Source organism: Petaurus breviceps, unplaced genomic scaffold, assembly GCF_028583685.1.
Source record: "Petaurus breviceps papuanus isolate PSGF00001 unplaced genomic scaffold, PetGlider_PUasm1.0 90769, whole genome shotgun sequence".
Taxonomy (NCBI): domain Eukaryota; kingdom Metazoa; phylum Chordata; class Mammalia; order Diprotodontia; family Petauridae; genus Petaurus; species Petaurus breviceps.
Genome location: NW_027187341.1, coordinates 3972511 through 3996195, shown reverse-complemented (window position 1 = coordinate 3996195; position 23685 = coordinate 3972511).

The following is a 23685-nucleotide window of genomic DNA, read 5'->3' as shown; positions in this document are numbered from 1 at the left end:
GTAGTTTCTTTTGAAAGTTTAGGTTGCTGCTGGTTTATTTGTTTTGTTCTAAAGTCAAGATAGAAACTCAAAGGGGACTGAGAAGCACAGTACGTGAATACCAATCTATACCCTGGGTCAATAATATTATTTGTCAAGTGACAGAAGTATAACTATGTTTAACGTTCACAGTGAAAGATTACACCATTGGCTAGCTTCCTCAAAACAATCTAAATCTAATAGATAATTTTTTTCTTCTTTTTATCTATCAATAGCTTAATCATTTTTGAGCCATTGATGGAGAGGAATGGATAGAAGTATTAGAGAGACAATAGATGTAGCAGTCCTTGTAATAAAAAAATGACACTTAATTAGTCATGCAAATCATGTTATATATAATAATTCATTGAATCTTTTAAAGTATAAAAGGTATGAAATAGATAATTAGATACATAGGAAACTCCTGACATAGAATATATTTCCACCAAAACTTCTCAATATATCACCTGTAACCTCTTCTTAGAATATGTTTATGCTAATAAAATATTAAGTGACTTACCCATGATCACACAGTGATCATGGTATATATAGGGTATCCCAAAAGTCTTAGTACAGTTTTAAGGCATTTAATTTTTGGTGGTTTAAAATGGCACTGACATTTAGAATGCCATTTATGTGAGAAGCAGGACTTGAAAGGGAGTCTTACTGGCTTACAAGATTGACCTTTATTTATTATGTCATTCTACCTATCAAAATAGGTACTACCAGTAATATTATTTCCATTTTAAAGCTAAAGAAAGTGAATTAGGTTAAGTGATTTAGCTCTGACACAACTAATAAATATTAGAACTTAGATTTAAATCCACACATTTTCATTCCAACTATATCTTAGTACATGATGAACTGTTCCTACAATAATATTCAATAGTTGTTCAATAATATTAGGTTAACAACATTCCTAGTGTTTTCATCAAAAAGACATACTTTTGTATTTATGTTTTTTGTGATCAACCTGCACCTTTTTTGATTGCTCAGTCTACTGAAATGCATTTTCAGATTGAGGACTAGAAAGAAAATCATTATCAATTTTAACCCCCTCATTTTGTTCAAAGCCTCAGTGAACTGACTTGTCCAAGTTCACATTGCTAATTAGTACCAGAGTTAGGATTTGAACCGTATGTGCTTGTTCAAAATCCTTCATTCTCCCACCATGCTTCTTTAAATACCATTATGGAGAGAAACTCAGCACTGAAAGAGATGCCATGCTATTTACATACACACATACATACAAATACATAATAATATATGGGTATATACATTATACACATACACACATGCACATGTTTACATCTATATATAACATATGTGCGTATACACGTGTTGTTATGTATATACATACATATATGGGTGTAGTATATGTGTGCATGCATATGTATACACATGTGCATTTATGTATTTATTTATGTATACAGTAAAAGCTCCCTAGCAAGTACTTCTTTCCAAAGTTGAATGGACTGACTCAGGGGTAGTTTATTCCTGACTATAAGAGATATCCTGAAAGAGGGTATAATTATCATTTTTAGAAATATTGTAAAGGGGTAATAAGCATCTGTTATTTATTAAATGCCTACTATGTTCCAGGCACTGTACCAAGCACTTTTTATATTATCACATTTTTTCTCAAAACAACCCTGTTAGGCAGGTGATAATATGTATGTATACATACACAACACATATATATACACAAACATGCATGTATATATACATATGTGCATGCACATATGTGTGTACATACATATGCATAAATGCATGCATGTATATATAGGCACAGAGACAGAAAGTCGGAGAATCAGGAAGCTGAGGAAAACAGAGGTTAAGTGACTTGCCCAACATCATAGAACTAATAAATGTCTGAGTTTGAATTTGAACTCAGGACTTACTGACTGGTTTCAGTACCTTCTGTTTAAAAAATGGTGCTTCAGTGATTCTATGTGAAAAGAATTATAGGTTATGATGTATTGGTAAAAGGCTAATTATGCCACTCCAATCAATCTATCAGCGTTAATTTCCAATTATGTCCAAGGCACTGTGTAAAATGCTCCCAGGCTAGGGAAGGAATGAACTGAGAAGAATCATAGCTTACACCATGTAGGTAAAAATTAGGGGAAAATTCATATTACAGTATTTGGAAACAGGACACCCTTTGGTGTGATCACATTCACATTGTGTAAAATTTAACATTTGATTTCAACATCTTTAGGAAATTATATATAATATATTTAAGTTTTATATATAATACGTTTTATATATGTTATCCATTTTATATATAATATCATTTATATAGATGTATCATTAAGTTAAATAATGCTCAATATTATTAATAAAACTAGTTTTATTCAAATAGATTACTTCTAAAGGTTGATTTGGGTGCAGTAATATTTTACATAGAAAGTTCACTTTATGTAAATATCCAATAAAAATTGCATAATTTACGAGTGTGTTGATCCATAAAAAATCCAAGATAGAGAGATGGAGAGAGGAATGGAATCATATTGGTTTTGAAAGCACAAGATTTACTACTAATTCATTAGTCTGAAAAAAAAAATAGTGCAAGTTTTCAGCTTTGTATTGCTTTTTTTTTAAATGAGGACCAATCTGGCTCAAAATATGTTTTCAATCTCTGGTGCATATTCTTTCATTCCAGTAATTGCTTCTTGAAATGAGCAGTCTTTACATGGAATCTTACTTTCTACTGTTGCTAAATTTCTATTTCTTATGAATACATCAGGTTTAAGTCCTTTTCTGAAACATAAATCCACTCAGACTCTAGAGAAACCTCACTTTCTACCTTGATTTCCCCAAAATGCATGCAAAAGGTATTATTATGACTGTAACAGTTTAATGCAGACTTCTACCTAAGTCTAGCTTCCATTTCTTCTTTTGTTACTTGTCTTCCTGCTCAAATTCTAGTGTCTTAAAGAAAAGCAAATACAACTAAGACTTATATACATATAGATAGATATAGATATGGATATGGATATAGAGATAGAGATGGAGAGAGAGAGGGAGGGAGAGAGAGAGGGAGGGGGAGAGAGAGAGAGAGAGAGAGAGAGAGAGAGAGAGAGAGAGAGAGAGAGAGAGAGAGAGAGAGAGAGAGAATAGCTAGAGTAAAGAACTTTCATGGCTTGGGTTTAATGTATACCAGGGCCCTTCTAGGAAGTCTAGCAAAGTAGTGAAGTAGACTAAGCCCACTTTCACTAAATCTTAGAAAAACAGGGAAAATGCAACAACAACAAAAAGAATAATAACAATAATGAAAAAAAGAAATAAAATGCTACAAGGAAAACTGAAGAAAGCAGTAAATTGAAGAAACAACATGAAAGCAAAAATAAAGATAAATGAAGAAATAAGTACTATAAGGCAAAAGAGAGAGGAAAAATCTCCAGAAGAATGGAATAACTTTGCAAGAATCATTCTGCCCTTTGAAAAAAGAATGAAATAATTATAGGAAACTGCATTGTTGTTTAGAAATTCAATAAAATAAAAGAGAGTAAGAGATAAGGGAAGAAATCATTGTTTATAAATAGAATGTTTGGCAAATATAATAATTGACTTCACAATGGAGAAGTGATGAGAAATCTTAATACGGCAATGAATTATGTTGGGGAAAAAAGCAGAGTTGAAAGATGAAATAAAACATAGATGGAATCACAAATTTCAGCTAAAAATTAAATGGAATCAAAATGTAAGAAAACTTGCTTCTGGAGAGAAAAGTTAAAAGCAAAAAAATTCCCCCTTACATTAAAGGAGTTAGTATACTAATAAGGGAGGTAACTTATCATATAAATAGGTAAATTCAAGAAGTAAACAAAGGAAATGGAATGTAACTTTAGTTAAAAAAAACTAGCAGCTTGAAATAAAAGGAAATTCTTCATACATCAAGTAGTGTTTCAGCTGTGACTTAAAGAAGTCAGGAAACTGAATACGAAGAGGTGATAAGAAGGAACATTAAAGTTACAGTGGATGGCCAGTACAGAGGTACACAGATGGGAGATGGAGTTTCATGAATTAGGAACAATGTATAGGCAAGTATAATTTTCATTCATTTATTCATATTACTATTATTATGCTTGCAAAATATTTTTATGATATAGTTTAATAACTACATTTCCAGATGAGTTAAACTTGGAATTTTCTTGGTAGATAGCTTATGGATTCTATGAAACTGTTCATTTATTTCTTAATCTAATATCATCTATAATAATTTTATTTAATTAGAGCATATGTGTATATGTATGTGTATGTGCATGTGTGTGTGTATATATATATATATGCTGTATATGTACATATTATCACCTACCTAACAGTGTTGTTGTGAGAAAAAATGTGATAATATTTATTTAATTAGTTCTTTAATTATTTAATTATTTTAATGTGTTTCATTCAGTTATTGGGGAGGCTATTAATTCTGAACTTGATTTGTTTTTGTTACAATTACCAGGGCAAGAGGGGCAAACTGGAGAAAGTTCTGGCAATAGTAATGAAGTACATGGGCAGCAGGAAGGCAGATGGTAGGAAGTTGGCTGGTTCTAAAAACAACTATTTTGGGGACCAGTTAATTATAATTAGCTTGTATAATTCAGGAGAGCATGAATCCAAGGTGAGATATCCAAAGCTAAGTGGCTTAGCTCCTCTAGGGCATGGTCTCCAGAGGTCCAGTTCACATAAAAACAAGACCAATTTTAATCCCATAGCATTACTCATTTGTTTCTCAAATGAAAGAATGTGTTGGAATACAATAGAGTCAAAAGCATAATAAATTGTCTTGGATTCTAAAATTGCACATGTTGAAAAGAAATGAGAAAAATAAAGATCAAGTAAAACAGGTCTTTCCATCATTTACACTAAGGAAAACATGGATTAAATGAAAATAGCAAACAAACAAACAAATCATATAAAAATATCAACAAAGAATAAATGTCTAAATGATCACTCAAAGATTATATGATATGAAAAGATTCAACTATTAGTTCAACTTTTCTGAGGGTCATTAAAAAAAATCCATAAAGGGGTGGAGTAAAGATGGCAGAGTAGAAGCAGCACCTCCCTGCTGCTCTGGCTTCCACCTTTCCCAGTCAATGTAAAAAGGGGACTCTAAACAAACTTTGGAGCTGCAGAATCCACAAAATGACACAGAGAAGCTAACCTCCCACTGAGGACAGCCCAACAGGCCAGCAAGAATCGGCCAGCACAGCACTCTGAAAGTTGAGCCCAGCCCAACGCTGAGGGTTTAGACCCAGAGCAGGCCTGACCAGCCAGCTGCTGGAGGGAACCCAGATCAGCAGCAGCTGTGGCTATTTCCAGATTTATCAACACATAGATGCAAATGACAAAGTAAGAGGTTAGTGCAATCTGGACTTTTTGACCCAGAAGGTAGGAGTGCTTGGCTTTTGCTCCCAGGGTGAGAAGCCTCTAAGACGCCAGCCAGCACCCCATAGCACCTTCAGCTCCTGGCCTACAGAGTGTAGGGGGACCAAGAGACCAGTCTGACAGGTAATACCTCTTGTTTTAACCTTCTTGAATCTGGGTTGGAGTCTAGGGTGGAGATCCTGGGGCATGTGTCCAGGTTGCCAGAGCATGTGGAGATCTCAGAGAGGGCACCCATCTAATACCTCTGGCAGCTGAGAAAAACCCAGCATTTGGGACAAAAGCTCCCCTGTCTGGTGGCAGAGTCCCACTGTGGCAAAAAGCCCAAAAGTCAAGTGACTGAGGGGCGACATGACCAGGCAAAGGAAAAAAAGCAGACATAAGATTCCAACATTAGACTCCTATTTGGGGGACAAAAATGAGCAAAGCATGGAACAGGAGGAAGACAGTGAAATCAGAACTCCTTCACCAAAAGTTTCAAAGGAAAATACAAACTGGTTACAGGCCACAGAGGACCTTAAGAAGCAGATAAGAGAAGTGGAGGAAAAATTGGGAAGAGAAATGAGAATAATGCAAGAAAATTATGAAATGAGAGTCAACAACCTGACTGAGGAAAATATCACCTTAAAAAATAGACTAACTCAAATGGCAAAAGAGGCTCAAAAAGGCAGTGAGGAGAACAATGCCTTAAAAAGCCAAATTTGCTAGATGGAAAAAGAATCTCAAAAGCTCAGTGAGGAGAATCATTGCTTCAGAATTAAACTGGAGCAAATAGAGGCTAATGACTTTTTGAGAAATCAAGATGCTGTTAAACAGATCCAAACAAATGGAAGAATAGAAGGCAATGTGAAATATCTCATGGGAAAAACCACTGACCTGGAAAATAGATCCAGGAGAGATAATTTAAAAATTATTGGACTACCTGAAAGCCATGATCAAAGTAAGAACCTAGAAAGCATCCTCCAGGAAGTTCTCAAAGAAAACTGCCCTGGTGTTTCAGTACCAGAGGGCAAAATAGAGGTTGAAAAAATCCACTGATCACCTCCTGAAAAAGATCGCAAAAAGAAAACTCCTAGGAATATTATAGCCAGTCTCTGGAATTCCCAGATTAAGGAGAGAATATTACAAGCAGCCAGGAAGAAACAATTTGAATATTGTGGAAACACAATCAGGATAACCTAGGATCTGGCAGCTTCTACACTGGGGGATTGAAGGGCTTGGAATATGATATTCTGGAGCTTAAAGGAGCTGTGATTAAAAGCAAGAGTCACCTACCCAGGAAAACTGAGCATAATGTTTCAGGGGAAAACCTGATCATTTAGTGGAATAGAGGACTTTCAAGCATTCTTGCTGAAAAAACCAGAGTTGAATAGAAAATTTGACATTCAGATATGAGAAGCAAGAGAAGCTTGAGAAGGTAAACAGGGAAAAGAAATCATAAGCCACTTATCAAAGTTGAACTATTAACATTCCTACATGGAAAAACAATAATTGTAACTGATGAAACATTTCTCAGTAATTGAAGGGAATAGAAATATATATATATGAGGGTATATGGGCATATGAATACATATGTGAATGTGTGTATATATGTTTACAGGTATACATAAATAGAGGGCACAAGAACATTTTAACAGGAAGGAATGATACTTAAAAGGTGAAATTAAGAGGTGAGAAAGGAATATAATTAGAGGAGATGGGGAGAGACAGAATGGAGTAAACTATCTCATATAAAAGAGGCAAGGGAAAATGGTTACAATGGAGGGGAAGAATAGGAAGGCAAAAGGGAAGGGGTCAAACTTATTCATATTGAATTTGGCTTGAGGAGGGAATGAAATACACACTAAATAGGGTATCTCACCCTCCAGGAGAGTAGGAGGGGAAGGGGATGAGAGTGGGGGGATGATGGAGGGGAAGGCAGGCGTGGGGGAGGGGAGTTGGAAGCACCCACTTTTGAAAAGGGACGGGATTAAAGTAGAGAATAGAACAAGCAGGAGGTGGGATAGGAGGGAGGGAAATATATTCAGTCTTTTACAATATATCTACTATGTTATTGTTTTGCATTAGCCACACAGGTACAACCTATACTGAACTGCTTATCTTCCCAGGAAGGGTGGGTGACGAGGGAGGAAAGGAATAAATCTGAAATTCAAAGTTTTAAAATCAAATATTCAAATATATATACACACTATTATTAATACTATTTTACATGTAATTTTGAAATAAGATACAGGCACTGGGGCATAGAGATCCACTGGAAAAGTCCAAAGAGGTATGGGAGAAAATATGGGAGAGAGCAGAATGGAGGAGGGGATATCATGTGGACTGCTATTTGTGTGCGGTGGGTAGGGGAAAAGAGGGGAGAAAATTTGTAACTCAAAATCTGGCAGAAATGAATGATGTAAATCAGAAGGTAATAAACATTTTTTTTAAAAATCCATAAAAATATGGATCCTTCATAGTGGAAAATCAGCAAAAATATCCTAGTGTAAGGAAAGGAAAAATTCATATGCATCACTTAATATAAGAAAAAAATGTTAAAAAAATCCTTTAGGCAGACAAATGGGGAGGCTGACTCAGGACACTTAAATAACATCCCTCTTGGGCAAAGGAAATATAACATTGATTCTATACACACATACATGTATATATATATATATATGTGTGTATATATATATATGTGTATATGTGTGTTTATATATGTGTATATATGTATATGTGGGGAGAGTGTATACCCTTTTTACAAAAGGAAATGGGACTTATCTTTATGTAAGAATGTGGCATGTGATCAATTTCTTTCAAAAGAAAAAAATCTACGAGCACTTACTGTGGGATTTTTGTTGTTGTTTTCAAAAGGAATATAATAGAAAAAATTCAAATATGAGAATATGTATTAATGGACTAAACAAACACAATTTAAACATTAATGTAGCAAAATTAGTGATAAAAGAACAAAGTCTAACAGAATGAATTAGGGAAAATTTACCCAAACTTTTCTTCATTGTAGAAAAACTTAAAACATTAGCATACATATTTTGTTTTGTTTTGATTTTTGGAGGGGAAGGCAGGAAAATTGGGGTTGAGTGACCTGTGCAAAGTCTCACGGCTAATAAGCTTTAAGTGTCTAAGGTCGGATTTGAACTCGTGTCCTCCTAACTTCAGAGACAGTGCTCTATTCACTGCACCACCTAGCTGCCCCCAGCATACATGTTTAAAAAGAAGTGCTGTAACTAAAGTTTTTTTTTTCATGATTCAGTTAAATTAAAAAAAATGGAAGTTGCCATCATAATTGCTGATAAAATGATAGTAATACTATATACATCTAAAAGGAATACCCGCCATTTGACTGACTCCATGCAAGTCTACTTTTCTGATAAATGGCAAAGTCAATACTCAACAACAAAAAAAAATCAAGAATTCTTGATGGAATTTTTAGAGACTAATGGATTATATTTTCCAAGTGCACTTGGAAAACAACAATGTAGGTTGCAGATAGAAAGTCATAGAAACACTTTCAAAGTTTATTTAAACAGGAATTCCTGGAGCTTCCATACTTTAAGATTTTATGTATAAAGCAGAACTGGCAGCTTTTCAGGAAGCTTCAAAGGAAATATTGTAGTTTATATTCATTTTTCCCCTCAACAACTGTCTGTATATTTTCAAATAAGTTCCAAAGGGTACGGAGAAGTACACTGAAGGAAGTATGTAAGTGTGTGAAGGGAATTAACTCTTTACATATTCAAAATGATAAGTTTAATTTTCACTTTTTAAAGAGGTTAAGCAGGGTTTCTGTAAGAGAAATGAGGAAAATATTGCCTGAAAATTCATTTTGAGGGATAACCCTATATATCTTGGTGAAGCTTATGTCATACTGGTGAAAAGAATAATAGAATTGAATGCTTTATTCACTATGATATTTTTAATTAAGAATTGATTACATTTTAGCATTATATAGATGTAGAAATAATATAATTTTGTTTATAACTTAGGATTTCATGTCTCCCATTTATATGTATATATACATATAAATATACATATAAAATATGTATAAATACATATATTTATATATACATATATATTTCCAAGTATGCTGTCTTTCCTATTAGACTTCCAGTTCCTAGAGGGCAGGCCTGATTGTTGTTGCCATTTTTCTATGTTTAAATTGTTTGTTTTTCCTTTCTTTCTATCTTCAAGGTCTTCAATGGCATATGGAATATAGTAAGTGCTTTAAAAAAGACTTGATGACTCAACTTCTCAAAATTGCAGCTATAATATGGCTATCTTCTGGTCTTCTCTAGTTTGTCATCTTTATGATAAACTCCTTGTCAGATAACATTTGCCATATTTGATGCTTAATCTATCATTTTTATAATCAGCAAACATTAAACCAACTTGTAAGTGCTCATCATTGGGGACACAAAATTGAAAACAAGTCAATACCTATCTTCGAGCAGTATACATTCTTCTAGATGCACAGAACCATGAAACAGTGATTACCTACTTAGACATTCTGAGCTTGTAGAAGTCAAGATGTTCAAAATGTTGTCCTAGACTACACAATTAGTTAGGGACAGATCTATTATTAGGGTCTTGGATTTTATGTTTCTCCTTATGTTCATTTTCCAGTCTTTTAATTTGATATACGTTATGTTAAGCCCGGCTTATATAACATATAACCAAGAAAATCAATCTCTAACTTCAAGCAGTTTACATTCTAATAAGGGTTGACAACACATAGAGGGTAGTTTTGGTCAGGGAGATGATTAGTCTTGGGACTGGAAGTTAGAAGGAATAGTGACTAAAATAAAAATCACTCCAGTAATGTTAGTTTTGATGTAATTAATATTCTTAGTCATTCTTATTAGTAAATATTAGAAAATTATTATTAAATTGGTAAATATTTTTAGAACTAGAGATGGAGTGAGGTACAAGAAGAGAGGATAGTATGCAAAGAGGTAGCTAGGAATTGGCATGGCTGGTCTAGTTCCTGGCAAGATAAATTGAAAACTCATTAATCATAAGGTCAGGATCCCAAGAGCATGAGTTTGATGTGCAGGTAAGATGCAAAATCTGGAGCATAGGAAAAATGGCATGCAGATGGTAAAGGAGGTATTTTGGGGTCTGGATTTCTCTGAGTGAATATTCACCAATCAGGAGCCTAGGATTCCAGAAGTATGAATTTGAGCCACCACCAGCTTAAGATATTATAAACATTTTCATATCACAAAGAAGGAAACTAAGGTTCAGAGATAATAAATTATTTGTTTAGGGCCACACAACCTAATAAATGACAAAGATAAGGTTCAAATTTAGACCTCCAAGTTCAGTGTTCTTTTGACTATACCATGCAATAGAAGAGTCCTTCAGAGCTACTTCCAAATGAAGACATATATTTTAACTTCAGCGTCATGGACACAATACCTTGACCTGTCGAGTCTAGTCCACTGCAGCTGGTGAAAGCATTAGCAATTAGGGAAAATATTTTGTGGCATCTAGGCTATTAAGTACATTAGTGCCTTCTACTTTAGAATGAGATAAAGGAGTGATCTGCGTTGTTCAGTTTCAGTAGCTAAGGCATCTTCCAAATTTGATTTAATATAAAGGTCTTAGTGCCCTAAAATGCATTCTTTTGTTACTCTTTTTTTTCTTAATAGTATTTTATTTTTCCTAATTATATGTAAAGATAATTTTCAACATTCATTTTTGTAAAATTCTGGGTTACAAATTTTTCTCCATCCCTCTCTTTCCTCCACTCTCCCCCAAACAGCAAGCAATATGATACAGGTTATACATGTACAATCATTTTAAACACATTTCCACATAAGTCATATCGTGAAAGAAGGATTGAAACAAAAGGCGAAAAGCATGAGAAAGAAAAAATGAAATAAAAAAACAGAAAAAGTGAACGTGGTATGATTTGATTTGCATTCAAACTTCATAGTTCTTTATCTGGATGGGGTTAGCATTTTCCATCATGAGTCTTCTGGAATTGTCTTAAATGAGTGTACTATTGAGGAGAGCTAAGTCTATCGTAGTTAATCGTTGCACAATGTTGCTGTTGTTGAGTATAACATTCTGGTTCTTCTTATTTTGGAATTTATTCTGGTATACATTGTCAGACGTTGGTCTATGCCCAGTTTCTGCCATAGTAGTTTCCAGTTTTCCAGCAGTTTTTGTCAAACAGTGGCACTCATGATTCTTTGATAAAAAATGGAAAAGGAAGTAGATAAAGACCACAGAAATTAGCTTAAATCAAAACATGTACAGTCAAAGAAACCAAGGAAAAAGTAACTTTGAAGTAAAGAGTTTTGTCAGTGTACAGAGCTACAAAGAAGTTAAGTATAATTTTCTGAAATAATTATGCCCAGCACCAGTTCATGTAAGTCCTTCCAGGTTTTATTTTTTTTTCTGAAATCTGCCTGATTGTCATTTCTTATAGCCTAATAGAATCTCATTTATATTCATGTACCACATTTTGTTCAGTCATTCCCCAATTGATGGGCATCGCCTCAATTTTCAATTCTTTGCCAACACAAAAAGCTGCTATAAATAGTTTTGTTCATTTGGGTCCTTTCCCCTTTTTTGTGATCTCTTTGGGATATAGATCTAGCAATGGTATTACTAGAACAAAGGGTATGTGCAGTTTGGTTGTCCCGTGGGCATAGTTCCAAATTGCTCTCCAGAATGGTTGGATCAGTTCACAATTCCACCTAAAATAATGTAATATTCCAACACACACACACACACACACACACATCTTTGCAGCTTTGGCCACTGGCAAAACTCTTTACTTCAAAATTACTATTTCCCTGGTCTCTTTGACTGTACATGTTTTGCTTTAAGCTTACTTCTCTGGTCTTTTTCTAGTTCCTTTTCCATTTTCTATCAAAGAATTATGAGTGCCATTATTTGACAAAGCCTGCTGGGAAGACTGGAAAATAGTGTGGCAGAAACTGGGCATAGACCAGCGTCTGACACTGTATACCAGAATAAAGTCCAAATGGATACACTATCTAGTTATAAAGGTTGATACTATAAAAAAATAAGGGGAAGAAAGAATAGTTTATTTGTCAGATTTATGGAAGATGGAGGAATTTATGGACAAACAAGAGACAGGCAACATCATGAAATACAAAATGGATAATTTTGATTAGATTAAATTAAAAAAAATGGGGCAGCCAGGTAGCACAGCGAGTAAGAGCACCGGCTCCAGTGTCAGAACGACCTGGAGATTGAATCCCGGGCTCAGACACTTAGCACCCACCCAGAAACACCTGGCCGTGTAACCTTGAGCAAGTTACTTAACCCCAATTGCTTAGGGGTGGCCAGGTAGCTCAGCGAGTAAGAGTACTGGCTCCAGTGTCGGGATGACCTGGATCAAATCCGGCCTCAGATACTCAGCACCACACCCAGAAATAACTGGCCGTGTAACCTTGAGCAAGTTACTTAATCCCAATTGCTTTAAAAAAAAAAAAAATTGCACAAAGCCAGTGCGACCAACATTTGAGGGAAGCAGAAAACTGGGAAAGAATTTTTACAACCAATGTCTCTGATTAAGGCATCACTTTCAAAATACATAGAGAACTGAATCAACTTCATAAGAATACAAGTAATTTCCCAATTGAAGAATGGTCAAAGGATATGAATAGGCAATTTTCAGATGAAATCAAAGCTATCTATAGTCATATAAAAATGCTTTAAATCACTATTGATTAAAGAGATGCAAATCAAAACAACTCTGAGGTGCCACCTCACACCTATTAGATTGATTCACATGGAAAAATAAGAAAATGATAAATGTTGGAGAAGATGGGGAAAGTTGGAACACTAATTCATTGTTGGTGGAGCTGTGGGCTGATCCAAATATTCTCGAGAGCAATTTGGAACTATGCCTAGATGGTTATAAAAATGTGCATACCCTTAAACCCAGAAATACTACTTCTAGGGCTGTATCCCAAAGAGATCATAAAAATGGGAAAAGGACCCACATGTACAAAAATATTTATAGCAGCTCTTTTTGTGGTGGCCAAGAACTGGAAATTGAGGGGATGCCCATCACTTGGGCAATGGCTAAACAAGTTGTGGTATATGAATGTAACAGAATACTCTTGTGCCATAAGAAATGATGAGCAGGAAGACTTCAAAAAAAAACTGGGAAAGACTTATATGAACTGATGCTGAGTAAGAGAACCAGGAGAACATTGTACACAGTAGTAGCCACAGTATGCAAGAACTGATTTTGATAGACTTAGCTCTTCTCAGTAATGCAAGGACCTAAAACAGTTCCAAAGGACACATGATGGAAAATGCCAATCACATCCACAGAAAGAACTATGGAGTTGGAATGCAGAACAAAGCAGACTATTTTCTTTTTTTGTCTTGCTTTATTTTTGCTTTGTTTTTTTTCCTTTCTCATGTTTTTTTTAACATTTTACCATTCTTCTATGCAACACGACTAATATGAAAATTAAAAAAAATATATTATGAGTACTCACCAACTCTCAGTCATTGGTTCATTGTCTACTCTTGCTTATGTTCATGCTATTCTCTTTGCCTGGAAACTTTATCAATCTTCTACCTATTAATAGAATAACAGTTTTGGAGTACTGAAGGATCAGCTAGCCCAACCTCTGAATGGACCCTTTACAACATCTCTGGATGAGTGATAACTATGTCCAACCCTTACTCCCTCCCAGTTTCTACTTTAAAAACTTCATAATCATGGAATTCACTACTGCCTGAGGTAGATTATCCCATTTTCTGATAGCTCTAATTGTTCAGAAATATCTACTGGTATATAACTAAAACTGTCTTCTTTTCATTTCTACACATGGATGTTAGTTGTCCTCTCTGCCACAGAGTAGAAAAAAACAGAATTTTTCTTTAATATTATGAATATTCAAATATGCAAAAAATAATTATTTTCCCATAAGTCTTCTCTTATTTGAGGTAAACATTGTTACTTTATTCAGCCAATCCTCAGATTCCAAGATTTATATTTCTCCTAACATTATGGTCATTATTTTCTGAATATTCTATTCTTCCTCAATTTCTTTTCTATGACATGCTGCCTCATAATTAAGAAATTATCAGAGATGTGATTTTATCAAAATGTAAAAATGTAACTAAAGTCTCCCTTGTTTATTTTTTGTCTTTTTTATTATTAGTTAAAAAATATAAATACAAACTTTTCAGTGTATACAAAATCATAAGTTTCTTATCTACACAGTTAATTGAAAACTTGTGTTAAATTTGGTATGGTCCAGGAAAATTGTCCCATTTGTATCTCTTTCTTGAAATTGTTTTATTTTTCTTCTGCTCATTTTAATGTTTTATTAATTATCCCTCTTTCCTTCCTTTCTTTCATTCTTTCTTTCTAATATGACCTTGGAAAAGTCATTTTTTCTGGACCTTAATTTCATCACATACAGAGTCAAAGGTTTGGACAAAATGACTTCAAAAATACTTTCCAATTATCAATATATAACAACTTTAGATGTTAAAATAATATTAATTTATTCAGCATATCAATTAGATCTTTCTTGCAGATTTGTAGTGAAGGAAAATATGTATTTTTATTAAAATAATTTTTGGATTTTTTTTTAACAATTGTCGTTACTGTAACTACCTCATAAATATTTTTTTTTCCTAAAGGCTAATTACATCTCCTTGTTAATCAATGAGAATTATATCAGATGGCGGCTTATGAAACATAGTGCTATAAACCTTATTCCCCCAGGATTATTATTAGAACCCTGAAAACCCAAGTTACCTTCTAGAGTTCTAGACCACCAATTGTACTGGAAATTGAGAAAGAAGCTCCCAAAGGTATGGTAAAAACTCTTTATAAACCTTAAACAACTGAACAACAATAATAACTCTTAACGTTATTATAAAAGGCTCTACCATCACACACACAAAAATTCATTTACATGGTCTATGAATAGTATCTTCTTTAATTATCGATATTCTACTGCTTTCAACTTGATGTGATTTATAATAAACTGAGAAGGCTTTCTATCCTCACAAAATCTCGCCACCAAATGGACATTGATGCCTTAACATTTGCCTTGAGATTTGTTCGGGTTAAGGGATTATTCCCTTTATTAAAATTAAAGTAACTTAATGGAGAAGAGCTACCATATCATGTTTTATTAGTGATACATAGTACAAATTAATTTTTCAAATACTTTCTAATATAATGCAGTAATTGAGAGATGATATAAATTTAGAGAAGGGTGAATTATAATAATTTTGACATTGTTTTAATGTTTATGAACTTCATTCTTTCCTTTTGATAACCTTATAATACGGTTAGCATAAAAATATTACCATCCACATTTTACAGACAATGAAGATCAAAGATGTTATATGACTTGCCCATAGTCCTATAGTTAATGAGTCAGACTTAGAATTTGAGTTCAATTTGCATGACTTCTAGCTGTGTGCTCTTTCTATTACACCATGATGAACTTGAAAATGCTAGATTTGTTTGTATATGGAGAAAAGGACATTCCATAAGATGGAAATAGGCCATTGAAATGCGAGAAGATATAAAACTGAAAACAAGTTTCCCTTACTTCATGTTTTTGCCTTGGTTCTCAACCTACCTACAAAGTACTCCCAGTTTAGTCAATGTCCAATCTTGATTGAGTTGAATAGATGCAGTCTCAGACAGTAATTGGAAAACTAATAGAACAGACTTTAAGCTACCCTGTATATATGAGTTAGTCATCTTTAAGGAGCTATTGTAAGATCATTCCAGACAAAAATATTTCTATCTTATTTTGAAACATCTAAAGGGATTTCCATGAGATTGATTGTTCTTTTTTGGGGTGTTTTTTTATTATGGAGAGTCATTCAGTAGCACAATATCATCAACCCTGTCTGTATCTTCATGGCATTTCTCATATGCCAGAGGGTTTATATTGCCAGTGTCCATATTGATCCACTTTATCTGGTTTACCTTTACAAAGCATTTCACATCTTTGTTGATGGCATTAACTGAGTTGCTGTAGGACTGAAGGATTTCTCACAATATATTGCAATGAAGGCTGTCAAGGACCCTTAAAATGTGATGAAATTGATAAGAAGTAGAGGCTGCCTTTCTGAATTCACCAACAATAGTCCTTTAACATGGTTATCTCAAATATACAGGCTATCAGTAGTTTGAATCATCTCTGTAAGTTTCTCAGCTACAGTCTCAATCACTATATGCAGTAAGATATTCACCTTAATAGGAAGACATCAATGTTCATTTGGTAGGGAGATATGGGGGGGGGGATAAGAAGTCTCAGTTTCTTATAAATCACATTAAGTTGAAAGCAACAGGATATCTATAAATAAAAATACTATTCACAGACCATGTAAATAAATATATTTCCCTGATGGAAGAAACTTTGAAAATAATAAGAATAGTTATTGCTGTTGTTTGGTCATTTAAGGTTCATTACTCTAGCCAACATAGGCCCTTTTCAACAATGGTCTTACATTTTTGCTGGTTAGGTATGGTCTATGAATTCTCCAAGATTCACGAATGAATTTTGCTACCCTATTTCAGTATCTGATGCCAAACACACTTAATAATTGAACTGTGATTTGATCATCTGATTTAATTATTTGTTTTTGTTTTTATTATTGTTCAGGTTTGTAGATTTTTAACGTTGTTCTTAATGTTTCCACTGGATCATTCAGACTCATATCTTTTTCTCAAATATATTTTTGAAATGAGACCTATGAGAAATTTCTTTAAGGTGTTCTACCCATTTACCTCAAAGTTGTCATTTAATAAGTAGCTTTTCAAATTGGATATTTGGAAAACAGATTTGAGTATTTAGTCAATTTGGCAAACTTCACTGGGATTTACCACCAGGAAAGGAGTTGTGATTTCAAATACTGAGATTTATTAATGTAATATATGTTTCAGAGGCCCTCACAATGTGAAAGGGCTTGCTTGTCTACTTAAATACACATTCTGTGCTTTTTTAAATTCCCTAACTTATAAATTCCACCCATAAAATTAGGGAGAATCATTTCCTTATTCACAGTGACCCCTCTTATAAGCATGAAGTTTTTAATCCTAAAAAAAAGTTAAATATTATTGAAGGACCAAGGGATGCAAACAAACAACAACTCTAGAAACAAAATACAACTACAAACAAATCCCTTCAAAAAGCAATTTTCATGCTGAAATCTAAGTAATTATGAGGAACTTATTGTTCCCTTCCCCTTTTCCCAATTTGCAGTATCTTATTGTGGAAAATGTCCTGATTTTGAGTCAAAGGATATAGAGGCAAATCCCAGATTTTGGATACAGTTTCTCTGTGTCATGAGATGAGTTATTTAACATCTCTTATTCTCAGTTTCCTTATCTGTAAAATAAGGAGGTTGGTTTATATGACCACTAATGTCCCTTTAAACTTATGATCTATAATGTCTCCCCTTCCAGCTGTAAGTCAAGGTCATTCTTATCAGGTGGCACTCTATTATTTATTTTTTTTCCTTTATCAATTTCCTGTGGTTCGCTGAACTTGTCACTAGGTGTTGCTCTCTGTTACAGCTCCTTGTAGTAAAACCATGTAAATACTTAGGTCATTTCCCCTTTTAATTAGACTTACATTTCCTGGAAAACATGCACGCACACAAAAAATATTTCTTCATCAATTATATATTTCTGTTTATTTGTATTATAATTGTAGTATTTCTACTCATTTTAAAGTAGCAAATGTATCCGATTCATCTATATAGGTAAAATAAGCTTCTGTGAGATGGTCTGGGAACTTAACCACCATTTTTAAAAGAATTTCTATTTTTATTTTTTTGCTTTTTGGAGGTCAATTGGGGTTGTGACTTGCCCAAGGTCACATGGCTAGTTTTTGTGTTAAGTGTCTGAGTTTGGATACGAACCCAGGTCCTCCTGACTCCATGGCCGGTGCTCTATTCACTGTGCCACCTAGTCGCCCTGAATGTCTATTTTTTAAAAGGATATATTTCAAATTCTAAACTGACTTTTGAATGACATTGAACAGGAAAGTTAGGAAATGTGTATAGTTGTGATCCAGAAATGATTAAATAATTTAAATTACACTAGGAAAATAACCAAATATTCTTTAGATTTGACCCTTCTGATAGCCTCAACCCCTTAGCCCACATCATAGCCAATATCCACTTTGCAAGTTGGAGTAGACCAAGTGGTGGCTTCACTGTCATTATTGGGTACTTGCCTTTTTATATAATTTTCTGTTTAAAGTAAACCTTTTTTTCAGTTCTATGTTTGGAATGGAAATGGTTTAATTATGGTTGTTGGTGACATCTGCTCTTCAGGAGGTCTTGGAAACATTAAGAGAAGCTCAAACTGAAGCAGATGAGATCAATTCTATTTCCAAATTCACTGCTGATTAAGTTCCTTTTTCCTTTGGAATTTTTGAGAGGAAAAATAAGAGTTCACATGGGGCTTGGAAGATTATCCTTTGAATACAAAACCATCATCATGTTTTGTCCATGGAAGAAGAAAGAGAAGAAGAAGGAGGAGGAGAAGGAAGAAGAGGAGGAAGAGGAGAAGGAAGAGGAAGATGAAGAAGGAGGACAAGAAGAAGAAAGAAGAAAAAGAATGAATGAATGAATGAATGAATCATAAATTAGATTTTGGTGTTGTCATAGGCTAATCTTTTATGAGTGACCAAGAAAATGACATGAGCAACCTTTGGAGATTATCATTTTACTTTCATTGTACTATGTCTCCAAGGCCTACATTTTTTCTGTCTCTTGAGTGGATCAAGGAAGTTAGAAATTTATCCAGAAGGATGCTTTACTTCTATAGGCAAATAGGGGTGTAATCTTCCCATGCCTTGGTTAATTCTTAAGGGACTGTCTTTCCAAGGTTTGTAATAGTTTAATCTGTTGCCTGTAAGTCTGAGAATTTAGTTTATATAGATTTTTTTTACTTCATTATCTAGAGATTTATACCTATTGTGTTTATTTTCATTGATAACTTTGTATTTATTTATCAGATAAATGATCCTCCCATTTAGCATGATGAGTGAATTCCCTTTCTAAAGCAATTGTTCTCTGGATTCAGGGAATAAAACCCAGCAAAAATCAAGGTAACTAAAGTGGATTATATAGTCTGTACCTGTTTGGAAAAGGTGGATAGAAGAAATTCAAAGTATAATGAATATCAAGTTGAAATTTCTTTATTTAAAAAATATGTTTAAGATTACCATAACCAAGAAAATGGCAAATAGGCTTTCCCACTGACAAAGTCCAACTAACATGGCAAATGTTTAGTAGGATTTGAAAGTATTACTTAACTTTCAGCTGAATTACCATATCTTGCCATATATTTTTATGCAGAACACACTATTGATTTGAAAAGACAATTCAGTACATGGATTGATAGTAGGACATGGTAAGTAGCTCTAACAAATACAAAATAGCTTGTGGGTAAATGACTTATCTAAAACATTAATCCATCTGTTCAAATTAAGCCAATATCTGTCTCAAGCAAATAAACTACAAGTAAATAAAACAGAATGAGGAACCAATGCCCAGGTCCAGACTGGGACACATTATTCTGGAGAGGAAATCTTAATTTCCTGTTTAAACTTGTTTTCTGAAAAGCTACACCCAACAATTTCCTCATTCACAATCGTTATCTTGTGATATGCATTTTGTGTTTTCAGCTGCCTTTTCATTATGAAAAGTCCATAAACAAGTACATATAGTGTAATTACTCCACAAGTATACACTATACAGATCTCTGTAACTACCAATAACAATACACATGCAATCCTATTCTTTTCCCATACAAAGGGAGCAGGTGGCATTGAGCTAGTGGAACTGAGTGCCAAGTTGGACGAGAAATAAACTCACCAGTACCTATCCTCTTTGCTTTCACTATTTTTCAAGTTCATCATCCAAAAAAAGGAGACTTTTTTGCCTTCAAGTAAAAGTCACAATGGGATCAACTTACAACACTGAAAGACCTTAGACGTTTCTAAAGGTGTATGTCATACTTTGGTCAGGTATCATAGTACCAAATTTATTTTCCATCCATAGCTTCTGACACAAGCCTAATAAGGGGGTGCTGAATTTGGAAGGGTGAATTACCACATCAGAAGTTATCACAATGGCATATAAAGTTAGAGAGGACCTGAGGAGACTCCGGCATGACTTGCCCCAATCCCCGTATTAAAATTGCAAATAAAATCCTCCACACATGCATCATCATTGCCTCATTTTGCATGTTTTCCTTACTTATTTTTCATATCTACTCCAGACCTAGCAGTCATAGAATCACACAGAATCACCAGAATTAGAGTGGGAAGAGATCTTAGAGAAAACATCTAGTCCAACTGCACCATTTTTCATATGAGGAAATTGAGACACATAGAAATTAGGCAACTTGTCCAACCTCTGAAATCCTGCCATGCTCCAGACATCTCAGAGAATTCAGGGCAAAAAGGGACATAATCAATCTTAAGTTTCACCTCTATCATTGGACTGATGAAGAAATAGATGAAGCTCATAGAGACAGTCACTTAGCCAAGATCATATACCTACTTGGTACATTTCAATGTCTGGAATAAAAGAATCAAGCCTGTAGTTACTTTTCCAATGTTCTTTCTATTATATGATTCTGCCTCCTTTTTCCCATTTGGAAGGAATATAAACTTCTATTTTGGGTTAGGCTTGATTCAGAGCAGTACCCTGGTAATTTAGGTCTAACATTGAATCAAAATGAGACACTGTCATTCAATAGGTTTTTTTGTGTTTGTTTGTTTTGCTTTTTTTAAGAATTATCCAGCCTTAGCAGAAGAATATTGAACAAGGACAGGCATTGAGGACACCTTGAATTGATGCATCCTTTTCCTTCTCCTGAGTTGTCCATCATGATCCACTAGTTAAGCGTCAGAGAGCCCCTGCAACTCCTCATTGTTGCTTTTTATTCAGGAGACAAATAAGTGAAATTAATAGGCTCACCCTTTAGTTACCTGAACCAGCCAACACTCAAGGATGGTTCCAATATATTTTAAGTAAAAACAAATAGTCTAACTTGCATGGAATGGGAGTGGGGGTTCAGGAGATTTCTCTTATCACAACTTCCTTCTCAATCTTTATGAGCCTTTACTGATGATGGATCGTTGGTGAAGATGGAAACAAAAGTATAAGAAAGGAAGGAGTTTGGTAAATGGGAGATCTGATAATCCAAAATCAGAGGATCAAGGTTCAAATAATATCTTTGACACAATGTGAGAGCTGGGGTAAATCATCTGATCTATGCTTGTCTCATTTTCCTCAATTGTAAAATGAAAGTTTTGAACTTAATGACCTCAAAGATCTTTCTATCTATAAAACTATTATCTTATGATTTTATAAGTCAGGGGTCAGCAAACTATGGCCCATAGGATGGGCCAGATATTTTCCACTGTCTGTTTTTATACATCCTTCAAGTTAAGAACGGTTTAAATAAAACATTTAAATATGTGACTCATTTGATCCATAGACTATGCTTTGCCAACCCCTCCTATAAGTCATGATTTGAGAAAGCAGGAAAAAATGCTGGAAAAGCAGAAAGGCTAAAACACTTAATTAAAAAAAAAACAACAAATGTATTTTAGTTCAAATGGGGCTATATGTATGCCAATCAGGAAGACAATGATCAGCAAAAAGAATTAATGTCAAGCTCTAATAATATTAATTCTATTGTTTTAGAGTAGATAGTTAGAAAGACAGAATTAACTAATGAAAAAGAGTCCTTGCCTTACTTAGGAGCCCTGGGTTATCACACGAGCTCTTCCATTATTGAGTTGTATAACTTTGGGTAGGTCCTTCACCACAGCCCAAGTTTAGGGAACAAAAAACCCATCATATATTATGCTTCCATGGTTGCAAAGGATTTTTATTTTTTTCTTCATTATATATAATGATAATCCCTTGTGCCCTACTGATAATTTCACATGGTTGAGAAAAAGAAAAGATCCTTAACATATTGAATGGACTCCCTTCTGTTATACTTAATGTGCATAGGATAAGCAGAAATGGAAAGGCTTTGATCTCTATGATTAGAGTGAAGGTTCACATTGACAAGATTGATATTTATGGGAATAGTTGATATAACAGTAATCTTACTTGGCAGGAAAATTTAAATAATAGATCAACTTTTTTGTCACATGCTGTGAAATCCTATGTCAAAAGTGAAGGAAACAGTCTAGGTTTTTTCTACTGTTGGATGTGCCATTCAATTTTTAAAAAGAACCTTTCATTGTATTGATTTAGGGAGTTCCTGATTGCAAAGTTCCTCTACCAATGTAGATCGACCAACTTTTCTGCAACTCATAGATAGTAAATTGGAACACTGAAACATTAAATGAATTGCCCACTGCCCACATAATCTGGATGGGTCAGAGGCAGGATACATAGGCAAACATTACCTTTTAGTGGACTTCAAAAAACTAAAATGGACCCCAGTACTGATAATATCAACTGTGTATATTTCATTGGAAAAGTCTCCTCAGCATGCATCCATCCTGACCATCAAATCACTTTGTGTCTACAGCAAGCATTCCTTATCTGATTCTCTGCCTCAGAATAGTGACTAAAAGGCCAGCTGTCTAATCAAGGATGGGAAACCTGTGGCCTCAAGGCCACATGTGGCCCTCTAGGTCCTCAAGTTCGGCCCTTTGACTGAATCCAGACTTCATAGAACAAATCCCCTTAATAAAGTGATTTGTTCTATAAAACTTGGATTCAGTCAAAATTCTGCACCCAAGAGCCCAGAAGGCCTTATGTGACCTCAAGGCTACAGGTTCCCCATCCCTGATACACTACTCCATATTTCTTCTGCCATCCATTTTATGATTCATTTATAAATTAAGCTATTTTCAGGAATCTCTTGTGTCCATGCTTGTGAACCTGAAACATATTAACTTTCTTTAAAAAGTAATAAAGAATAGCTCAACATTATCCTCATCATCATCTTTCTGTTGTTTTTTCTCCTACCTCTCTCTGGCTTTCTCTTTGTCTTTGTCTCTCTCCACCATCCCCACTCCCAATTACCTCACACTTATGATGTTACTAGTATCTACTTCTATTACAAAATATTTAGGGGAGAGGTGCTGTTTGAACCAATGGTCTAAAATGAGAGAGGCACCTCCAGAGGGCTATGGAATATCCCCTGAGGATGTGTGATTAACCAATCAGAGAGGAGGAAGATGGGTCATGCCCTTTGACAATACAAATCATTTTCATCCTTCGTTTCCATATCACCCCCTCAAAACT